Here is a 24,902-nt window from a genome sequence, read left to right as displayed (position 1 = left end):
GACCTACCTAATTTTCTCAGTTAGCCAGTCCTCACAATAAGGGTTTGACTGGTGTGAGTAGTATAGGAAAAACCATCACTGAAGATCTCTGTCAAGAGATTCTCTAGGCATAGGGCCAAGTCTTTGTTCCAGCAAGCTCTCCAGATGATCACTACGTACACTAAGGCTTGAGATGCACTGGTCTCTAGAATAATTTTCCTGAGCCTTGAAGTAGCCCATTACTTTTTTTAAGGACAGAGAAACTACTCAATGAGCGTCCCCACTGGAAAGGCAGCATACTCTTCTCACTTCTTTCCTTACGGGACAATATTCATATGGTATAATTATAAATAACAAACAACTGCGGGGAAAGATCATTTTCAGTGCTTGAACCGTGAAGAGGCTCATCCTACCTTTTTTCTTTTCTTCCCAGGGCAGTCCCCTTGCGCAGTTGTCAGGGAAGGTTTAGAGAGAACTGAGGTGAATCCCAAAGTGGATTCAAACCATAAGCCAGAGACATGGACTAGGCTAGGTTTAAATCAAAATGAACTAGAGCTAAAGACAGTTGTTGAGATTGATGAGGGCTGAGGATCCTTGCCATGTCTTCATTTCCAGCAAGAAGGTACCTTTCTCTTATAATTGATGGACAGGCTTCATGACTTGAAGACTTCGTTCTGTTTTTTTAAACTGTTGGTTTAGCTGTTACTATTTTACCAATTTCCAGATCCATTCTCATGCCATTAATAATGCCAGAGAGCAGCTGTGTAGAAGCTGAGGCTGTCTCCTGACTTTACCAGCCTTTGAGGTCACCAAGTATAAGTAGTTCAAAGGGATTCTGCTCCCTTCAAAATCTATTTCCCCCACCTGTTTCACTGTTAGGGCCATTTTCAACTTCATTTGCTAATATAAACCTTTTACATTCATTTCTAAGATTGTTCCTGCTTCTGTTTTTCCAATGAATACTGCCATTCTCCTTTCTTTCTATTATTCATCTAACTTAACTTCTCTGATTTAAATTTCTTTCCAGGATCACATCTCTTAATTTGTATGTGAATCTCATCTAATGGTTCAAACAATGAGCTGCTCCTGTCTTGTAAGGATCAGCCCTGGAGGCTTCCTCTTGAGTAACATCAGCTCCTTCTCCAGCTACTCAGGTGTATTTCAGACTCTAGATAAGTTCTCCATTGTTGTTATTTTAAGGTTTCTCCATTTTGTCCCTTATGAGGGAAGAAATAAAATAGAAAAAGCCAGGAGCAATAAGAACACACAAGAACAAACAAGTAAGTAACTTTGATGGTGCATCAAATATGGCACCAGTGCCCTGATCTGGTGTTCATGAGTTTTATATCAATTATGACATTTTGATGTTCTCAATCAAAGAAGTGGCTAAGATCACAGTTACTATGGAGACCTCAGAAAGAAAGGCTGACCTTCAGTGAGTTCTTTATAGCATCAATGAAAGACACATGAAAACGAAAGGCATTTAAGAGGCCCAATATTTCATTCAACATTTTTTAACTAAGGTTTTATGAAGCCCAAGTTTATAGATTTTTAGTTCCTTATTAAGTACAATTTAATATTAAATAATTCCTAATATTATCAGATACTTTTGTTTGTCTATGTACTTTTCCATGCCTTCCAAGGTTTTCTTATTTAGTTGTAAATCTGAATTAATTTATAAAAGTGATCAGTCAGTGTCACAGCTACAGAAAAAGTGAGTTACTCCTGCTTATCTAACCCGCCATATTGTTACGGAAACGACAGGCCAGTCAAGAAACAAGCACCACTCGAGGGTTGGAGTACTCAGATGTATTACGCCGGCGGGCTCAGAGGGGCTTCTGCTCCGAAGCTCTGAGCACCTCCAAGACCTGCGCATGAGGTTTTACAGGGTAAAGTACAAGCTTGGGGTATTCGGCCAATAGGCATGGAACAGTTTTAGCAGCATTATCATCACAAAAGTGGAGGTGGGGAGGCAGCAAACCAACATTCCAAAGCCAGATATGTATCTTTGAAAATCCAGCTGGCTAGCAAAAAAACATAAACAGCAAATCAACACTAATTAACTTAGATTTACAAGTTAGTCCAGCAGAACTCAGATCAGTATTCCAATACTTAGACTTGTGAGTTATCTTGTTAGCCCAGCCCAGCCTCTCCTTCACATTCCTAGACCTGTGAGTTATCTTGTTAGACCAGCCCAGCTTTTCCTTCACAATATTTGGACTTTATAGCATTTTAAATTGGGAGAAATGTTACACTGTAAGTTAGGTTTTAACCAGGAGTGCACCGCCTTTGGCTGTTGGCTCTTATAAACTATTAATGCATATCTTAGAAGAGAGATGCCTTAGTTAGGGGCAGAAACTCAAAATGATCAAATTAACATCTCAGAGAATAAATGATACAAACTGCAAGCAAAGTTCTAGCATGCTTCCTTTATCCATCCAGAAACTGAGGCTTCTGACTCAATCACCTTACTTAAATGAAGGCTTCTTACTTTTATATACACATTTTTGAGGGGAGAGAGAGGGTTCCTCCTAACCACTAAACTTTCAGGAAAAATGTCCCTATAAAAATATACCTAACATATTTTCTCTTTTCCCCAACTTCTACATAGATCTTGATGAACATACAACATGGACACATGTGCACACACAGTATTATATTTGTTTTCTATTGATGCGTAACAAATTACCACAGACTTGGCACCTTAAACACATATTTATCATCTCACAGTTTCTGTGGGACAGGCTTAGCTTGCTCTTCTGCTCTGGGTCTCATATGACTTCAGTCAAGATGTCAACAGGGCTGGGTTCTCATCTGGAAGGTTGTCTCGGGAGGAATCCACTTCCAAACTCACTGAGGTTTGGGCAGAATTCACTTCCTTGTGACTGTATGACTGAGGCCTGCCAGTCCTACAGGCTGTCTGTACTTCCTGGCCACTGGGCCTCTCCATAGGTGGTTCATAGCATGGCTGCCTCTTTAAGACAAGCAGAAGAGTGAGTATGGAGCATTCTGAAATTCTCTAGGCTCTGATCTTCATAAACTTATTGAGAGATTACTACTTGCCAGAAGGCCATATCAAGGAGAGAAAATTTTATTTGGGGTTTTCTTGCAGCCACCCTGAAACCAGGAATTGTAGAAACTCTTGCACTGCGGTACATCTCTCTGCATCATTTGCCTATGTATTCTGGGATTCAAAGAAGGACTTGCATAATTTATTGCACATAAGTTTCAGTTCAGGAACTTACATTTATTAATCCTTTACTTCCTGAGACAAGAGCTCCCCTCCCAACTTGTAACATCTATAAATGGTACACCAGCTCTCCTCCGTTCTCCTCTGCTGCTCAACCTCCACACCCGTCCCCTGGAATTTCATCCCTTCAGGATCTCAGAGACAATCTACATGCCACTGATTTCTAGAACTGTCTAAAGCCCAGAGTCCTCTTCCCATAGTTAATCCTATATCACAATTGACTCCCCCAGTTTTTACTAAGGTGTACTGCAGCTGTCTGAACCTGAACAGTTTGAAACTTACTCCTCACCATTGTCCCCACTCCCTTGCTCTCACCCGTCCTCACCTCATCCTCTTCTTCCTCTCATTAAATAGCAGCGTCACTCACTCGGTGGCTCAGTTCACGAATGCAGGACTCCGTTGCTCTTTCTGCTCCTCACCATTTACAAATTAACAAATACTAACAATTTAACTTCCCAGAATCTAGAATTAACATCCATGAACCCATTAAGAAATCTCAAATTAAGAAATGAGTTACTATTACTTTCTGTTGAATTTCACTTTGAATTTGTCTGTAGAACATCCCATTTCCTCCTCATTCCCCCAGAGTTAAATACTATTCTAAATTTTGTAATAATCATTCATGTCCTTTGTTATATGTATCACCCAACAAGATAATGATTAGATTTGTCTGGTTTTAAACTCTATAAAAATGATATTCTAACATATGCTTTTTTCAACAACCTCCTGTTTCATTCAGCATTATTCCTTGAGATTTATCCATATTCGTTGCATGTAGGAATAGTTAACTTAGAATTTGTATAGTGTATATTTAATAAATATATAACTATTTATATATTTTGCCTAACAATGGTCATTTGTGTTTTAATTTTTCTTCTACTCTTACAATGCTTCTGTGAAATTATTATATATATCCTCAGTTCACATGACATGAACAAGAATCTTTATTAAAGTCTATATCTAGAAGTAGAATTACTGGATTGTAATATATGCAAATTTCCAAGTTCAATAGTTAATACCAAATTATTTTCCAGTGGCTAGACAGGAATTTAAACTCCCTCTTGCAGTGCTTTAAGAGTTCCGGTTGCTCTGTATCCTAACCAGCACTTAATTTTTAAAGACATTTATTTTTGTCAATGTGGTGGGTGCAAAATAGTATTTCTGTGGTTTAATTTTTATTTTTCTAAAATTTAATGTAGGTGGATATATTTTTATTTATTTTTGGCCATTTATTTTCTCTTCTGTGAAATTTATTTGTATGTATTTTTGCCCTTTTATCTATTAGGTTGTTCACCATTCCTTAGTGATTTTTATAGTGAAATTCTTTATAGTGTATGTGGATGACATTATTTTTCAATTATAGGTGTGCAAATGTTATTCTCTAGTAGTTTTTTTATATTTATTTGTAATCAACAGAAAAGTTTTTCCTTTCTTCAATCAACAGAAGTTCTTAATTTTAATGTAAATTATGATTTTTTTTAACATCTGGTAATTAATTTTTTTTTTTAAGTAGTCAGTCAGTGTGTCAATTTCTGATGTACAGCACAATGTCCCAGTCATGCATATACATACATATATTCGTTTTCATATTCTTTTTCATTAAAGATTATTACAAGATATTGGACATAGTTCCCTGTGCTATACAGAAGAAATTTTTTAAAAATCTATTTTTATATATAGTGGCTAACATTTGCAAATTTCAAACCCCCAAATTTATCCCTTCCCACGCCCTTACCCTGGTAACCATAAGACTGTTTACTATGTCTGCATGTGGGTCTGTTTCTGTTTTGTAGTTGAGTTCATAGAGTCCTTTTTCTTTTTCTTTTTAGATTCCACATATGAGTGATATCATATGGTATTTTTCTTTCCCTTTCTGACTTACTTCATTTAGAAAGATGATCTCTAGGTCCATCCATGTTGCTGCAAATGGCATTATTTTATTCTTTTTTTATGGCTGAGTAGTATTCCATTGTATAAATGTAACACAGCTTTATCCAGTCACCTGTCGATGGACATTTAGGTTGCTTCCATGTCTTGGCTATTGTAAATAGTGCTGCTGTGAACACTGAGGTGAATGTATCTTTTCGAATTAAGAGTTTCCTCCAGATATATGCCCAGGAGTGGGATTCCTGTATCATATGGTAATTCTATTTTTAGTTTTTTGAGGAATCTCCGTACTGTTTTCCATAATGGCTGCACCAAACTACATTGCCACCAACAGTGTAGGAGAGTTCCCTTTTCTCCACACTCTCTCCAGCATTTATCATTTGTGGACTTTTGAATGATGGCCATTCTGATTGGTGTGAGGTGATACCTCATTGTAGTTTTGATTTGCATTTCTCTGATCATTAGTGATATTGAGCACTTTTTCATGTGCCTTATTGGCCATTTGTATGTCTTCTCTGGAGAATTGCTCGTTTAGGTCTTTGGCCCATTTTTGGATTAGGTTGTTTTGTTTATATTTAAAGATCCAAATAATTCACTCTTAGCTCAGAGGTTTTTAGTTAATTAACTAGTACTAAGGAGTATGTGATGGTTAATTTTATGTATCATCTTGACTGGACTAAGATATCCAGATAGTTGGAAAAGTGTTATTTCTGAGTTTGTCTATGAGGGTCACTCTGGAAAAGATTAGTATTTGAATCCATAGATAGAGTAAAGAAGATTGTCTTCACCAATGCTGGTGGACATAATCCAATCTACTGAGGGCATGAATGGAACCAAAAGGTGGAGGAAGGGCAAATGATGGCCATTTTGACTGGTGTGAGGTGATACCTCTTTATAGTTTTGATTTGCATTTCTCTGATAATTGGTGATATTGAGCATTTATTCATGTCCCAATTGGCCATTTGTATGTCTTCACTGGAGAATTGCTTCTTTAGGTCTTCTGTCCATTTTTGGATTGGGTTGTTTGGGTTTTGTTGTTGTTGTTGTTATTAAGTTGTATGAGCTGTTTATGTATTCTGGAAAGTAAGCCTTTGTCAGTAGCATCATTTGCAAATATTTTCTCTCATTCTGTAGGCTGTCGTTTTGTTTTGCTTATGGTTTCCTTTGCTGTGCGAAAGCTTGTAAGTTTAATTAGGTCCCATTTGTTTATATTTGTCCTTATTTCTATTGCCTGGGTAGAGTGCCCTAGGAGAACACTGCTAAGATTTATTACAGAGAATGTTTTGCCTATGTTTTCCTCCAGATGTACTGTGTCTTGTCTTATATTTAAGTCTGTAAGCCATTTTAAGTTTATTTTTGTGTATGGTGTGATGGAATATTCTAACTTCATTGATTTACATGCTGCTATCCAGTTTTCCCAACACCACTTGCTAAAGAGACTGTCTTTTCTCCATTGTATATTCTTGCCTCCTATGTTGATGATTAATTGACCATAGGTCTGTGGGTTTATTTCTGGGCTCTCTATTCTGTTCCATTGATCTACATGTCTGTTTTATGCCAATACCATGCTGTTTTGACTACTGTAGCTCTGTAGTATTGACTGAAGTCTGGGAGGGTTATTCCTCCAGCTTTGTTCTTTTTCTTCAATATTGCTTTGGCAATTCTGGGTCTTTTGTGATTCCATATAAATTTTAGGATTGTTTGTTCTAGCTCTGTGAAAAATGTCCTGGGTGATTTGATAGGGAACACACTAAATCTGTAGATTGCCTTGGGCAGTATGGCCATTTTAATGATATTGATTCTTCCAATCCAAGAGCATGGGATATCTTTCCATTTCTTTAAGTCATCTTTAATTTCCTTAATCAGTGTTTTATAGCTTTCTGTGTATAAGTCTTTCACCTCTCTGGTCAGATTTACTACTAAGTATTTTACTGTTTTGGATGTGATTTTAAAAGGGATTATTTCTTGATGTTAAGTGATTTTGTATCTTCTTTAAGAAATCCATTTGCTTCCCCAAAGTCATAAAGATATTTTATAATTTCTCATAAAAATTTAAAATATTTCTTTAGCTTTTAAGTTTTAATCCATCTAGGACTTGTTTTTGTATATGATGTGATGTAAGGGACAAATTCTTTTTTTTTTAACAGTTGGAAACTGACTGTTTAGTTACCACTGACTGTGCAATGTATCAGTTTCCCTGTTTTAGGTCGTGTTTCTATACAATGGTGGGTCTATTTCTTGGCTCTCATTTGTTGGTATATTTTCTATCTTTGTGGCAAAACGACACTCTTAAATGCTATAGTTTTATTATAAGTCTGGATATCCAGTAGAGCAAGTTTACCTGGCTTTTGCTTCAAGAATGTTCTGATCATATTTTTCTCTTTCATATATATTTTATATATGAATATATATGCACTTTTCTATATATATATGCATATATTTTAAAAATTACCACAATGTATGAAAAATACTGCTGAGGTTTTGATTAAATTTGTATTGAAAGTATAAATATATTTGCAGAGAATTGACTTTACTATATTGAATCTCCATATTCTTGAAAATGGTATACTTTATAAATAATAAACTGCTAAATTCCTATTAATTCTAATAATTCATCTTTTGAGTTTTTCTTATAATGTCATCTGCTATTTCTTCCTTTTCAATATTTAGGACTTTTATGTATTTTTGTTTCACAAAGAATTCCAGAACGTCTAGTATAGATGAATGGAAGCAGTGATAATTCACCAGTATTTTATCATTGTTTCCCCCACAATTAAACTTCTGGCTTTGTTAATACAGTAGCTTTATTTTCTATTTCATTGATTTCTGATCTTTATTATATCCTTACTTCTACTTCTTTTTGTACTTTAAAATTTTTGGGTTTTTGCTAACTTCTTAAGTTTGATAAGTAATTTTCAACCCTTATTTCCTATTCTGTGATGAATATTAAGGCTATAATTTCCTTTTGAGAATTTGTTGTTGTTGTTGCATCCAACAAAATTTGAAATAGTCCTTATTATTGGTCTGATCTAAGTATTTTCTAATTTCCATTATGAAATCTGCTTTGACCTATGAGTTGTCCTGTTATATATGACTTTAGATCTTTTTAAACATATTCTTGGTTTTGTTGACTTTAAATGTATCTAAATTTTAGCAATTTAAATTTTAAAGTAATTTAATATTAAGCAGTTTTGTTCTGTGTACATTGATTCTTTGGAATTTTTCAAGACTTTCTTTATGAAACAACATATTCAATGTGTGTTTGAAAAGCTAAGTATACCACAGAATTTGGGTACACTGTTCTTTACCTGTGTTTCACACATATTTTATTTATTAAATGAACTCTAGTTTAATCATGCTGTTAAAATCTTTTATACCCTTACCAATTATTTTATCTTGATCTAGTAATTTTTAAGAGGACTGAGATGAAAAGCCTCATTTTGAGGTCAAATTTTCACTTCATATTTTGTGAAGTTATAAACACCTAATAATGTAAGTTTAAAATTAGTGTGTATTTTTGATGAACTGAAACATTTATTATTTTTTATCTTCATTTCTAGCAATAGGATTTTTGCCTTAAAAACTACTTGTCTGATACTAATATTGCAGAGTATTGTTTTCTAGATTATCTCTTTCTTAAACTAGCTCTTTATGAATCCAGGATCCATGCAGAGGTTGGTGTGTGTAGAGCAAGACTGTCTCTCCTCCCTCATATGTTCCAGTCATAAAAACCTAAGCTCTAGGCTACTCAAGATCAGTAGATACACCCAGGGCAGCAGTTACCCCAGTACTTATTAACTTCCCTGGACTCATGCTCATGTTTCATTTTTGGCCCCAGAGCGTTTGCATTCCCTTTTCTTACTTGAAAACAAACTTATTTATTAAAGAAAATATATAGGTAGACAGATATATGCACAAAATTAATTATTAGGTATGTAGACAGAGTTTTAGCTCTCCTGTCTTCAATATTGCCAGAAATGGATATCCTGTACTTAAATATCTTTTAAATACACCCAGTTCCCATCATCTCCACTGCCACTAACCTTGGTCAGGTCCTCACTTTTTCTCCTGCCTCTTTTGCCCTTCCACCCATTTCTACTACCTGAGCCTCCTTTCTGAAACATAGATCTGTTGGGGTCCCTCCCCATTGTTCTCAGCATAAGGTCTGAATTATTTACTGTGGCCCAAACACTCCTGATGAGTGAAATTGCTTATCTCTCCATATGCTTGCCTCATATGAACTTACCCAACTCCACAATGTTTGATTCTGCTCTTAAAGTTGCTACCTACTTTTGCAGAATTTTTTATGTGTGCTTTATAAACATTATCTTAGCTGATCCTTGCAAAAAATCTTATTATCTCCCATTTTATAGTGAGAAGTAGAAAGGGTAAGTGACCTAACCAAGGTCATACAGCTATTAATTGGAGAACCTGGATTTCATCCTATGTCTGATTGACTTCAAAGACCCTTGCATTAATTTCTGATCCTCCTATATAGTTCCTTTCTTATTTCTGGGCTTTTGTTCCTTTTCCTAGAACTCATCTCGTCTTTCCCTCTCCATCATGCCTCATTCGTCCTTGAGGTCTTACTTGCTCAAATGCCCTTTTTAATGTGCCTTTTTCCTCTGGCATAATTTCTCAGCTTCTTTACACTTTCACTTTAGATGCTAAGCTGTGTGACAGCAGAGATGAACTCTACCTTGTTCTCAATGGCATCTTGAGAATCATGACATAGTTTCTAAAAAATCTCTCATCTACTGGTTCCAAAAGTTGCAACATAACTTAAGAAAAGGGATTTTGTTTTGCAATAAATCAAAGTATGGGAATTTTTTTTTCCAGGAGAATCAGTCAGTAGTTCTTAGGTCAAAGAAAGTACTGATTTGATTTACTGTTTTCAGTGTAAAGCTGCTTCTCATCATCAAAATTTTATAAATAAATATCAAAGTGGGAGTTATATTTTAAGAGCAAATTCTTTAATAAGCCCATACAATGGTGGTTTAATTGCATATTGAGCAAGATTTTCAAACTTTGTAATATTATGAGAGAAATGTGAATTCCATAAAATGAAAATCTAAGCATTATAATCTTTACAGGATCTATTTCTGTCAGCTCTATTGCTTGATTAAGAATTCAGATAAATGTGGCTAATGCTTTCTTACTAGTTTTATGAAAGAATGTGTATTTTCATCAGGAAAAAAAATACCAATATTTGCTCATCTTTTTTAGGCACTAATACTTTATTTTACATTTTATTTTGAAAAATTTTGTCAGACTTTTCTTGTTTCCATGTGAAATATGTAATACTAGATGGTATTTACCTTCAGAATTTAAGAAATTATTTTTAAAACTAGTTAAACTAGTACAACCAATGAAAAATTCATTTTCATTGTTTTTCATTGTAGTAAATTTGAGGATATTTTTCAGACCCATCATTCACTTCTAATTATATACCCTACAGAAAGGCATGCTTAAATACACTATGCTAGATGTGCACAAATGTCACAGCATCCTTATTCATAACAGCCAAAAGTTGTGAGTAATCAAAATGTTCATCAGCAATAGAATGGAAAGTAAATTAAGGTGTATTTATACAACGGATTATTGATGGCAATTAAAACAAACAAACTACAGATATCTCGCATTGTGGAGAAATTAAGTTTCTCCATCAAGTGAAAAAAGTCACACCAAAGAAATAAATTCTATATGATTCCATTTATAAAAAGTTCACAACAGAAAAACAGAATTTTATTATTTAGCACCCCATTTTCAGGTGGTAAAACTATCAAGAAAAGCAAGAAAATTATTACTGTAAATGTCTGGACAGTGATTTTTTTGAGTTGGGGGGAGTGTTATAATTGGGTAGGCTGTTGGCAAAGTTCTATTTTGTAATCTGTTGGCAGTTACATAGATGTTTGCTTTATTATAACTTAACTTATTAAATTGGACACTTACATTTTCTATACTTTTTATTATATTTGCATAATTCATAATAAAAGGAGGATAGGATCACAGTAGAATTTCACTTTTGTTTGCTTGAAGTCCAGAGCATAACTGAAAGATGCAGTGAACTTACCAAATTCTAGCAGCATGTTAGTCTATACCCACTGCTCAGGGAGGAAATTGAAGGAATTGAGGAAAAAGAAGATAGTTTGTTTTGGCTAAAGATTCAACTTTCTTCATTACTAGGATGTGTAAAACTCTAGTTTTCCATTAGAGCAATAAGGTAGGTTGAGCCAGTCAAATTTTTTTTTCTACGGATAGTGACTGGGTTTGCAAACGAAGGCTGTAGGACAGGACATTTTAATACAAAGGCTAATCATTTTAATGCCTGATATTCCTTTTATTATTATGTTCTAAGGAAATTTGTAATTCCACCAGACACAAGTGGGAAGAGTTCTGACATCTTTACTTCATCAGCCATTCAGTGTATGGAATAAGTTATAGAAGGGTCATAACCAGGTGTGAATGAATTGGTGAGAATTTTGTAATGCTTCTTGCTTTTCTGTAGTATTCAAGAACAAACCTGTTAATTCATTAAATAAGTATTAATTGACCAGCAACTCTGTTGAAGTTCATAGTGCTTGAGCTAGGAATATAAAGATGATATGCTTTTTGTCCTTAACGTGCTTCAAATATTTATTTCTTACGAGTTAGGCTTTTGAAATTTAGTATTTTAGCTGTGGTTCATTCAACTGTTTCAATTTAATTAAGAGAGGTATATTGTCAGCTTCATTTAATTTTGTTTCCTCCAGCCATCTGAATTATAAGTTCCTTACACAAATTTATTTATTTATTTATTTATTTATTTATTTATTTAATTTTATTTTATTTTATTTTATTTTATTTTATTTTATTTAGGTGGGGGAGGTAATTTGGTTTATTTATTTATTTTTAGAGGAGGGATTGGGGATTGAACCCAGGACCTCATGCGTGATAAGCATGTGCTCTACCACTTGAGCTATATCCTCTCTACTTCCTTACTCAATTATAGATGTCTTAAATGATTGAGTCCCTTAGTTTACTTTAATCTGGATGAGAATAATGTTTTTAGAAAAAAAAAACAAAAGTTCACGTCGTTGAGAAATATTTTGGAAGTTTGGCTAAAAGAATGAAGGAAGGAGATGGTGCATTCAGTTTTGGAGGTGTAGCCTTTCAGATGGCTACAGCCAAGCAGAGAAGTTGAGTAGTTAAATATACAGGACTTACTGAGGCTCATAAGAAAATAGTGCTTGAGGATTTATTCCTTGGATTGGATGCTTTCATGTGAAGATGTAAATGAAGCTATAAGCATAAAGGGGTAATTAAAACTATAAATGATGCTCCTCAGAAGAATGTACAGAATGATAAGAGCCAAGGGCCTAAGAGACAGCCCTGAAGACACTGATATTTAGAGAAATGGCAGTGGAAGAGAAAGACAACGAAAATGACAGTGTGTGGTATCATTAAACCAAGGAAATTGTGTTTTAAGATGAGAAATTAGTCAGCAATATCAAGTTCTACAAGTAAATGAGGCAAGAGTACTCATTAGAGATTTAGAAACAAGGCATTTAAAAACAGTTTCAGGAAATTCTTGGGGTGGTTTCCAGATTGCAGTGGTCTGGGGGATGCACAGAAAAGGAGGCCAGGGGAAAACATTGACTGTAGGACACTTTTTCAAGAAGTTTCCCTATGAAAGGGAAAAATAGGACAGTAGCTCAAGAATGACTAGAGGACAAAGGCATTGGGTTGTTTTTAAAATTGGAGACTTAGGTATATTGAAGCACTAATTTTTGAGAAGGAGCCAGTAAACACATGGAAATCTGGGGTTAAAAAATGGAAAACACAAGATTTTTAAGGAACTGTGGTCCTTGAAAACCTGAGATAGGGGAGGGGGAAGGAGAATCCACAGCACAGATGGAAGGATTGGCCTCATGCAGAAGGAATAACACATCTACATGTGTGATGGAAGAGTTAGAAGCCATGGTACTGAAGTCCCTTTGCTTGTAGTGTTTGGATGATGGGTTCTGCTTTCTTTGTGAAGGGATAATAAGCTGAGGGTAAAAAGATAGCTAGCATAGAGGAGAATGGAGATAATTTTTTTGAATAATGGGAAAGAGAGGTCAGGAACTAAGGAAGAACTGATCTGATCTTGAGGTTTTTCCAAGGAAGATGTAATATAGAAGGAAAGTTTGGCAAGAAATTTGAAGTAAAAAGAGAGGTTGAAGGGGCAGACCAGGGAATCTAAGTTAGTTAGGCATTAGATTGAGTCTGATAAGAAACACATAATTTTGAGGATTAAAGGTCTTGATCAGTTTGGAGACAGGGATGACTGAATGAAGTTGTTGTCAGAGAAAGCAATTTAAGATTTTAGAGGTGGCAGTCCAGTTCTAGATAATAACAAGTTCCAAGCTTGTATAAGGCAATTGATGGCCTGAATGGAAAATGAACATATCTACCATATTGGCCTGTACATCCTTCAATCTGCCATATTGGCTTACATCTTTATCTCCAAATATTTGTTGGTCCCTTTTAACTTCACCTACACTATCCAATTATTTATTTAACTTTCTATTCAAAATCTTTTGCGTGAGCTTGGTCTTCCGCTGACTCATGTCTTTCCATATTACCTCAGTATACTGGGATTACTTCCTATTCTGTCCTATTATGAATGCATAACATCACTGTGGAAAATCAGTGGCCCACACGGATTACCAGGATGTGCTGCAAAAGTTACATTCCTTGTCCTGCCTTTTGTTCATCCCCGTATTTGCCTCATGCCTGTGCCTGTCTGGGAAGCGAGTCGCTTTTTCCTTCTCTGTTAAGCTCCATCAGCTTTCTGAGCTAGATGCCCTCTGCTCTGTTCTTATCGCTCCCCATGTACACATCTGTTTCAGCACTGCTGCATTATGTTCTAACATTTTGTATGTTACTCCTTACAAGCCTTTACATTTCTTAAAACAGGTGTGAGATGTATGTTTGTGGAGGTGGATCAGAGTAAAGCCTTATTCAGTTACTTAGTGGCTATGTCATTCAGACAAATGACATTCACGTTCCTAGCTTCTGTCTTATCAGGGAAGAAGGGCACATCTCATAGAGTTGATGAGTTAGGTGAAATACCTAATGGAGGGGAAGCCTCCAGTCTAGTATCTGACAGAAGACTAAAGTAAATGCTTCTAACTTAATTTTAGTCTACTTTGTGCCATCCTTGTATTTTTAAATTGATATTTAATATGTATTGCTATTCACATTTTTATAAGGATAGCTTAACTCATCAACTCTATAGTAAAGTTTCTTGAGGATAGGAATCGTATAATATATTGCCGTGTGTTCCACATTACTTAACAGATACTATAAATATGAATACTTATGAACAATGAATATTAAGGATTATCAAGCAAATGAGCTACTTTCATAGATTCTGTTTGCTCTCCTAGCTCTGAGACAAAGGAGGCAGGATGATTGTCCTTTCTAAGAACATTTTCAAACTCATATAAATATGCCTGTGTTCAATGACACAATTCAACTGAATTCAACTCTAACTAAATGGGGGTTAAAAGCATGAATTGAAATTTTTATACCATAAGAAGAATGCTTTTTTCCTTCAATGAGGACGAGCCAAACTTCACATAATCTAGTCTGTATCATTTGTAGTGCAGAAAAATTCTAATCTGGGCTACTCACCACACAAGGACAACCACATGAAATAAATGCCATCAGATATATAGATGCCTATATAACACCTGAATCATTAAATCCCCTTTCTCTGTGTTCTGGCACTATACAGGCATAGCATTTAGCTGCATGTTATGTTAAAAATCAAGACAGACAAAAGCCTTGATATAGATGACCTACATCAAATAGTTTTTCTCAGCTAAGAATACAATTTTTAATGAATATTGTATACATTTATATATCTAGTGATTTCTTGGTGATGATAACAAAGCCTGTTTCATAACAGTACAGTAGAAAGATTTAAAAATGTCTCATTATACAGAAAGAAGCTGAAGTAACTTAGAGTAACTTAATAGTGAGTGCATAGACACATGCTTGTTTCTCAGTTCTAGCTATTCAGAAAGAAGGCAGGTGTAACCCTCACCTATCAAGTCCATGCCTTTATTCTGGCAATTTAGTATGGTACCGATCAGGAAGTTTTGAATAATATGCATGTCACAACCTCAGAATGGAGAGCTGATTTGACTTGTCTATTTGTTTGTACATATTTTGAATTTTTTAAAATGACACAATACAACTTGAAAAAGAAACATTTGATTGCAGGAGTTCGTATGTACTCTGTAGATGTTTTCATAAACCTTCTTCATCTATATTTTCGGCAATTTTTCTTGGACGTCTAACAAATACTCAAATCAGTTTGCCTCTCCACTCACCCTTTCATAATGTTCGTGACACAATCCTGTGTAATTTGACACCTTGGAACTTTAAACAGACTCGGAATCTTTTGGACCTTCTAGCCATCATCAATTCACATAGTGTGCAGTAAATCCAGCTCAAAATAAACAACACAGATGGAATCGAAGCTTATAGTACAATGTCAGCAGTATCCACAGATTGACAGAGCTAGTTAGGCTGCCAGATGCACAGAATGTTGTTCTATCTACTTGTTCTTTATAACTGGACTTGATGGAGTACATCAGTGTCAAACTCCTTGCTGGTTTCCACACGCACACGCACAGAAACGCACCCGCATAAACACGCACATTCCTGCGCTCTATATCGGCGGCGCCATCTGCTCTCAGCTTTACATGTGGTAGCTAACTAACTATCCTACTGTGCCTGGGTCTCACCGACTGCTTTCCCTGGAAACAAATGACAACAGTTTTTATCTTGTGCCCTCCTTGGCATTATAAAATAAGGCTCTTAACATTTCCATACGCATATATTTTACATGCATTTTAAAAAAATTCTGTTCTCCGTTTTATTTACTGATTCCCTAGAGAATGGCAGTATCTCTTTTTATATCTCCCCCAAAATGAGATTTTCCTAAGGAACTTCACATACCAAGATTGTTTTTTCTAGCTCCGATTTACATAAAAGCAATATATATAAAAGCCATGGGCCCTGGGATCATTTTGCTCTTTCCACACTTTTGTAGGGTGCTACATACTACTTGTCAAATGAGGATGTAAAAAAACTTGGTGGGGGGCGGTTCAGTAGAGGCAAGACATTCCTTCCTTCCCACTTTCCCTCTATAAAATTCCACTGGCAATAATGACCTGCTGGAAATGTTAAGGCGAGGGAGTTGTACAAACATGAAGTATTTTCATACACAAGTATCTTGCCTACAGCAGAAAGCTCATGTGTTTTTCTGTTCCCAACTGCAGAATTTTTGCCTTGACCTCGTTGCCATCTCTTGTGAGAGCTAGACATGTAGTAAGATATAAAAAGGGATAATCACTTTTTCCAAACTTACAAAATTCAATTGTAATGTCTTTTCAAAGCACTACATCCACATTAACTGGGAGTATGAAAAGTCGTAAGAAGGATATATGGAATGAAATGACAGAAAGATAACCTGGGTTTTGGCCGTACCAGGTATCTTTTCCTGACCCATTTCCACGTCTGGCACCTGTCTTAATGACAATCTTTTCAGAAGATCTACGGAAATTATACTTACCTTCTGGTAACTAGGTAACATAATCTCCTAGAGGCTAGCTAATTGCAGCCCACGATAACCTCACATACAGTAACTGTTAAATTTTTCATTTCTTTCAAATTATTATGGATCAGTGGAGAGGGTATTGATTTGATTCATTAACGGATTCCTAGTCTGTTCCAAGGTTAATGATTACATGTATCTCAATTACATCCTTAACAGGTTATACTATATGATTTGTTTTAGCTGCTTTGTACATTGTGTATCTTCCCTCCGCTGAAAGGCTTCTTAGCACTTCATGATGTAACAAATCTTTCTCCTCTTGTCCCTGAAACAATGGACCTGCTTTGAGTAAACAAATCAAAGCAGGACAAAAATAAATTATAAAAGCTTTTTGTAGGATTCTCTAAGAATCATAGCGTAACAGTTTATTTTAGTCAGGTAAATAGCCTGCAATTCATTCATGTTTAAGTATGGAGCACAGAGGGGGTCAATCCTTTTTTTGGTATTTATACTACTTTTCTTATGTAGGAAGCACTTTTTTTTTTAACTTTGATCTTCTGAATATACACACAATGCAGTTTTATCTTCGAAGAGCAGAAGCAAAATATATTTTACCTGTAATTGTTCCAGCAGAATCCAGACACATTTTAACTGCTCTGAAAAGCCCCCAAAATATTAAATAATTCAAAACATAATATTCACGTGACATTCTTGAGGATGACAAGTCAAATGATTCACAGGTACATCTCCCATACTGTCCATGGATAGGCAGGCAGGAGGACAGAGATGCAATGGAGGGTTCCCAGGGCAGAGAACACATCTGTCAATTAGAGGACAACACAGTAATTCTGACAAGAGAGAAGACAATTGTTTATTCTAGTCTTTCTATTTCCTTTTATCCCCTTTCTACTGCCTGCAACACAACTTGCCTCTGTATATTTAAGCCAAGCAAACTTCTCCTGTGTCCTGAACTAGAGTTGGTGAATCATGGGACAGTCTAATCTTGCTTTCTTTTGATGAGAAAACTCTGCTTCTTGCACATAGTACTGTAGAGTCCAGAGCAGGAATTACATTTTAAAGAATCTTAACAATTTTACTACCCACTCGTATTCTGAACAAGCAAAGCACCAGACTGCCCTCCTTTCTGGAACCCCTAAGATTCTGACAGTTTGGGGACTCAGAAGCCAAATGGGAATCATCAGGAGGAGAGACTTCAGTTATACAATCCATTAAATAAAACAATAGAGCCTGCAGCTGAGCTATTAAAAAGAGTAGAGCAATTTTTATTTCAATGGCTACATTTTATTTCCTCTTCTGAGTGACTGTTAACAAAGGGCCGCTGAAAGGACTGGATAAAAAGCAGGCGTCAGATGCAGGATCCATGAGTTAAACAACATTATTAGATACAATTTCATAAAATCTAGTTGCTTTTTTGCTACTAGAAATCATGTCCTTTTGTCAACTTGTGGTCACATCAGCATTTCTGCTGATATAATTTGCTCCAGCTGCAGAGCATAGCTGGCCTGCAAATCAAGAACCAGAATGAGGACAGGCAGGAATAACTCAATGGCTTGGATAATGTGCAAATCACTACACTTCTCGCTATTAGTCTACTTTTTTTTTTTTTTTTTTTCAGAATATTTGGAAGAGGAAAGATTTATCTTTAGCAGAGCAGCCAATCAGCCACACTCGTAAGAACTGGTTTGTCTGGTTATCTTCTGAAGCCTAACCCTCTCTGCAGTGATGCTCTGTAATCATGACATTATGTATTAAAAACAACAACACTACTTAACTTCCTTCACCCACCATAAACCAGCAGTCTGAACACCTAATGCCAAATGGCTCCTGGTTTTGTTCACCTCCCCTATAAAAATGTTCCATAGAATTTAAAATATTCCTGAGCACTTCTGTTAATCGTTTTTGCATTTCAAGTGCTTCTATCTGGCCTGGAATGTACAGGCTTACAAAATAATACAAATTCTAATGTCAACAGTTTGCTCATTTCCAGACACAAAAAGATCCAGTCAAAAAGGAAATAAAATACTACTTAACGATTTAGGCATGAGTAAAAATGGTCGGAGCTTAACTAGTTATTCAGCATTGAACTGCAGACAGCTCTTGTTTGCTTGATTAGAAACTCTATTGATTTACATTGAAATCAATTATCACTGGATCCTAACCATTTCAAATTCAGCTATAATTGAATGCTTGACAATCACTCATGTACAAAAGAAAAACAGTTTCTAAATAAAAGCAAAGCCCAAGTACTCTTGCATATCTGAGGAAATCATTATATATGGTGAGCAAATAAGAGAGAACAAACATTAGCAATACACAGCTGGAACAGCTGAATCAGTGTCCCTGATAACAAGAACAGCTTATCAAGTGTGCAAAGGCAGCACTGGTCTGTTGTCCACCAGTGCAGGTGAGCTGACGTGCTCTCTTCATGGTGTGGCAACCTTCCAGGACCAGGTGCAGTCATATCTGCAAACTCATTATGTAACCTGTCACCTTCAAAAGTTCACTGCTGCAGCAAGTCCCCACGTCCAAAGCTAAGGTCGGAATATTTTTCTTGTAAACTAACATGGGAAATTTGATGACTCCTGAACATGCTTTTAGACACCACTGTTTTCAAGAGGACAAAGAGAAGTAATGTGCCACGTACCTGTGGCACCGAATGTGTTTTCCTTTTGGCACCGTGAGATGGGAATCAGTTCCATGCCTTTTTCTCTTCTTCTTTTATAATACGCTGCATTACTTGAATTTGTCAAAACCCAGGGCTCTGCTTACTCCTTAAATTAGAATGGAAGTAATAAGATTTAGTGAAATGTATGTGGGTGATTTTCTCCTATCCTGAAAGTTTGAGAAGTTTGTCCCTGCGTGGATGCAGGCCAGTGAAGCTCATGGGCTCTAGCCTATAAAAAGGCCGATTTTAATGTCTGGTTGGAGTCAACGAGAGCTAATCCTACACATTTTTCAGATGTATAATATGCACTTTTATTGTTGGTCACTTCTGGAAAGGTGCTAAAATTGTGGTTTATTTAAAATAGAATCATTTTTATTATGATATGGACTAGAAAACCTGCATTATTTTAACTATTACATCAAGCAACTCTATTCAAATAAATAAATGAGAAACAAAGGAAATAAATCACAAGATTTCTTACCTCTCTGGGAAAAGAAAAACACCTGTTAACAGAAGAAAAATGTTTTGTGAAATGAATTTTGGTATCTCTAATCACACTCTTTCAGCCCTGTACTTCTGGCTTCCTTACAGGTGGGACGGGGTACAAAAGGCAGGGCCAAGGAAGGGAACCTGACATCTGTGAGGTGGCTCTCTAATAAGAATCAGCTCTTCTCTGGTTCTACATTTGTTTCTAGCCTAGAACAAGCCTTTCTTTGGCCATCATTAACCCGCAAATTGGTTGTAGTAGTGGGCAAAATGTGCAGGGCCCTTTTAAAATGACAGTACAAACAGATATGCTTACCACCACACCAAATCGCTACTTCCTTCTCAGATCGTAGATGCTTATCTGGTATCCTGAATTTATGCCTAGACAGGGAATAGTAACAAAAACCAAACAATAAGAAAAAGCATTTCTGACTTTTTCTTTCATTTTTCAAAAGGGAAAGCCTAATTTACCCTATCCACAGTGAACTTACAAAGATGCTGGAAGCTGTTCTTTCTGAAACTTCTCTATGTCCTCTGAATTGCTTGTATTGAGGAAGTCACAAATCAAGTAGAACAACATCTATGGCACCGAGAGTCTACTCTATCGATCTAATAATTTGCTTAACAATGTCCTTTCAAAAATATTGTTCTTGAAGTTGCATCGTCCCACAAATACACAAAAGAATCTTTTTGAACATTGAAATATACTGTTATTCATGTCTGTTTCATGAGGTGTTAATCTAGCATGCAGAAGATAAATCAAAGTATTTCTATCTCACCAGATTCAAAGAATCATAGTTCAAATATTAATATCCAACACCTTACCAGCTTGTATGCTATTTTGCCAGTTGCTTTTGCTGGCAGTTGGCTTCTCTTGTAAAAGATAAAGATTTCTACAACAACAAAATCTCTGCAGAAATTTTAATTTTATTACATTTTCTTCCCAGTCCCTATATGCTATATTCTATTTTTGTCTATGGAACATCAGATGCTGATGAGAGAGGGAAGACCCTGTTGGAATATTCTGAAGGTTAACAAGAGACAGTTAACCTTAGTGTATCACCAAACTATTGAGGCAAATTTAATTGCAAAAGTAAATCTAATTGGACAAAAATCAAAAATAAAAGAAGAGTTAGAAGAAAGAGAAGAAAGAAACAAATAAGCAGAGAGAGAGAAAAGAGAAAACAAAACCTTGGAACAATTTCTGCTATTTTATCTAATGTTTCGTCTGTTTTAAGCAGATTAGTGAGTCACTGTCTTTTCCTTTTGTTTTATAGGAAATTCTGTTGACTTAAAACACTACTGCCAACATAGACAGCAATACACAAGTATAGTTTCATGACAAAAACATTTAAAGTGAAAAAAATTATTTCAGGGCGCTTCACATTATTGCAGATGCCTAAATTTTCACAAAACACTTTCCAGGACTCAGGGAGGGTCCCAGAGCCAGTTGTTTCTCTGTGAGTTCCTCAGCCCAAGGCACCCTACAGTGAGACACAGGGGTGTCAGGCAGAGACAGCTGGTAAATAAAACCAGTAATTGTGATCATTTTCAAATCCTTCTTATGTGGATTTTCCTTAGAACAATGTGTATTTGTAAAGTGAAAAAAAATTCACATGCAAAAAAATTCATGAGTACTATGTCATGTTGGCATTTCACTGACCATAAATCTAACAATTCTATCTAATGCTTAGACTTGTTTTTTGTTGATGATGGTTATTTGTTTTCAAATTTGGATGCAAACCTCATAAAGTGGGGAAAAACTAAATTAATATTCAATTTATTTAGGACATAGTATGTGCTCTATGAAGCAAGTATTTATGGAAAACTCTTGTTCCCGCCTGGCTGGATTGTGAGGCTGACTAAATCACAGATTGTGTCCTGCTTAGCTATGCATGTCCTGGTGAACAGCAGAGTTCCTTGCACATAGCAGAATGAGTGAACATTTGCAGAGTTAAAGTGGAATCCAATTGAATTATAATGGTAGTAAGACAGCAGTCATTTGACAATTCTCTAAAACAGACACAGCTGTTAAATGGACAATTTCAAGCATCAAATAGATTAAAGAAGGATGAGCTAATATCTTTATATTAGAAGATCCTATTTTTTTTTCACCTATGTCCCCACTGATCAAAGCTTTTCTGGTAAAAATAATAATTATCCTTCACTGGATGTCAACCCTGTTCTAGGCACTATGGTAGATGTTTTAGACATTATATATTAGTTCTTGCTACATTAACCCCTTGAAATAGTCGTATTCAGCCCCATTTCTTTCCAGTGAGGAAACTGAAACCCAGAGAGATGTTAAATGATTGCTCACAGTGTGTAATAAGACTGAAAAATGGCTACCCCCAAAGATACAATGACCTCATCTCCCGCATCTGTGAATGTTATCTTATATGGCAAAAGAACGAAAAGAAGTGGAGAGGAGTGAGGAGGGGAGGAGAGGAAGACACTTGTAGACATGATGTGATTAAGTTAGGGATCTGGAGATGGAGAAATTATTCTGGATTATCCAGATAGGCCCTAAATACAACGACATGTATCCTTATAAAAGGGAGGCAGAAGGAGATTTTACTCACATAAGGGGTAGAAGGAGGAAAAGGAGGAGGAGGACGCAGAGATGAAGGAAGGAATAGAGACACAAGCCAAGAAGGTCCAATAGCTACCTAAAGAGAAGAGGGAAGGCCCGGATTCCCCTAGAGCCCCCAAAGGGAACACAGTCCTACTGACATTTTGATTTTGGCCCAGTGACACTGATTTCAGACTACAGGCCTCTAAACATACAAGAAATTTATGTTGTTTAAGTCACCAGGTATGGAGGTACTTCCTTAGGAAGTACAGCAGCCTTAGGAAAATAATGTATAGTTACAGCACTTTAGCAGGAACAATGTCAGAATTTGCACGCAGTGTTCTATTACTGCCTTACAAGTTACAACTTTAGCATCTTAAAGCAACACCCACTTATTATCTTACAGTTCTATAGTCAGATGTTTAGGGTGGCCTCAAGTGCAATTTTTTGCTTAGGCTGAAATCAATGTGTTAGCCAGGCTGTGATCTTACCAGGAGACTCTGAAAGGAATCATCTAAATAAGTTTGGCCCAACTGGATAATCTCTCCACATTAAGGTCACCTTCTTAGTAATCTTACATCTTCAAAATCCAATTTACCATGTAACAATCATCAGGGAGTGATGCCAGGCGCAGAGGTCATGGGTGCTTACCTGTCAGGTCTCATGACTGAAGCCCATGCTCTTTAATCTGCCATGCCACACTGTCTTCCAAAGCAGTCTGTCTCCACGGGTCTTTAGAAAACACCTGCAACAGCTTATTAATGGACATAATGTTTGTGTGGGGAGCTTGTCCACGGAGCCAAAAGTCCTCTGCACTCTTTCTATTTATACTAGTTGTGGTAACTTGCAGCACTGGCTCCTGTCTTAACGAAGTCTTTCCCACTTCCCTGCCTAAAAGTCTACACAAGCAGTAGAGTGACTCTCAGAGGAATAGCCAGGGAAAGTCACAGAGGTGGGAGACAGGATCGCAGGAGATAGATGAGCATTTGCCAGAAAACCTACAGAAGTAAGATACTAAAGGCCCCCAGTTGGTACCCTGGCCACATCCTACAATTCCCCTTTACCCATGATGTGTACTCCACCTTCTGCGTGTTTTCCTTCTAACATCTCTCAGAGAATTGCCCTGTGGTTACTGGAGCAACTTTGCTTTTGTGGGGCACTAGCTGGAATTGCCTGGGAGTTTATATCTCCCTGGGGTGACTCATAGACTGTCTGGTGAAAAGATACACAGCCCAGTTCCTTTGCCTGGAGGCGTGACAAACTGACTTACAATGTATGCTCCACAGGCTGAGCCTGGAATTTCACCTCTAGTGCCCCTTTCCTTGGTTGTTTCCCTCCCCATTCTGAAGTCCATTATCAGTTTCTCCTGGAGGCACTGTCTTTATACATCACTTGCACTTGAATCCTCAGCTCAGGTTTTCTTTCTAAGATGACCTGACCTAAGACATGGATACACTTTGGGCACTTTTCTGGAGCCAGGAGCATTAGAGGCTGGCCACTCTAAAAATCTCTACCTGGCAGAAATGGAAACTGTCCAGGTGGTTCTGTGCTGATAGGGAATACAGCCTGGTCATTACCTGGCAGCCAGGTTGTCTGCTTTCAAACCAATGCCTCTCCTGAGAGAACTCAAAGTCTATTCCAGCACCTCTGGAAAAAAATCTTTGTCCATGATTGGCCACTATTTGAAAGTCAATGCCTAAAACTGTGGTTTTGGCTTTCTTTCGGCTCAAGACTTTCTATTTCCCAGTGTGTGTACATGTAGTGAATGATTAATTTTAGGTGTCTGTAGAAAGTACAATGGAGAGTACATAAATTTGAAACTGAATGAATTTGCAAAGAGTGTTTTAAACATTATTCCAGTTATTTCAAATCTGCAGTTGACTGGTGAATGTGAGTACAGAATACAAAATGATGATCCACAGATGGATCCACTGAACACGGTTAACTGCATATTCAGGTGCATATAAATGATGCTACAAGCAGAATCAGGATTCAAGATGAGCGCTAGTACAAAAGAACAGAGCAGGATATGAAAAACTGTGCCAGCGTTTCTCAGCTAGAACCTATCAAGAACTTGCAGTTGCCCAAGAATAGGCAGGGCTTGCCAGCTGTATTCAGTAAGATTCTGAGATTTCTACCATGGTACCCTAGTATCTCTTAAATTAAAAACAAAAACAAAGAAAAACCCTTTTACATGGATATAAATTGCAGATGTAATTTAAGTTACTAATCAGATATCCTGAAATTAGGGAGATTACCCTAGTGGAACTAACCTAATCATAAGATCCCTTTTTAATAGTCCCAGATACCTAGAGCCTGGTTGATTGGGACCCATCATCATAGGGCAATTCTTGAGCACAAGGAAATAAGTCTAAAGCTTCTAAGACCACTCTTTGTGATCAGCTTAGTTCCATGGAATAATTTCATTACCTGAGTAGCAATATTTTAT

The 24,902-nt window shown here is 36.5% G+C and overlaps 2 long non-coding RNA genes across 3 annotated transcripts in view; one reads left to right on the top strand and one right to left on the bottom strand.

Annotated features, from left to right (window-relative positions):
• LOC105099641 (uncharacterized) overlaps positions 1–24,902 on the bottom strand; it is a 110,456-nt gene that overhangs the window by 29,224 nt on the left and 56,330 nt on the right. For both annotated transcript variants that reach the window (XR_838114.3, XR_010379108.1), the window contains exons 3-7: positions 23,105–23,207; positions 20,198–20,262; positions 19,877–19,898; positions 19,375–19,501; positions 17,412–17,529 (exon numbers count right to left, since the gene is read on the bottom strand). This is a non-coding gene — a long non-coding RNA (uncharacterized LOC105099641). The remainder of the gene's footprint in view (positions 1–17,411; positions 17,530–19,374; positions 19,502–19,876; positions 19,899–20,197; positions 20,263–23,104; positions 23,208–24,902) is intronic.
• LOC116152064 (uncharacterized) overlaps positions 1–24,902 on the top strand; it is a 659,999-nt gene that overhangs the window by 603,020 nt on the left and 32,077 nt on the right. The window lies entirely within an intron of this gene.

The sequence above is a fragment of the Camelus dromedarius genome, chromosome 3 (assembly GCF_036321535.1).
Source record: "Camelus dromedarius isolate mCamDro1 chromosome 3, mCamDro1.pat, whole genome shotgun sequence".
NCBI classification, from domain to species: Eukaryota; Metazoa; Chordata; class Mammalia; order Artiodactyla; family Camelidae; genus Camelus; species Camelus dromedarius.
The sequence above is the reverse complement of the archived record's forward strand: the minus strand, read 5'-3'. Positions and strand labels throughout refer to the sequence as shown.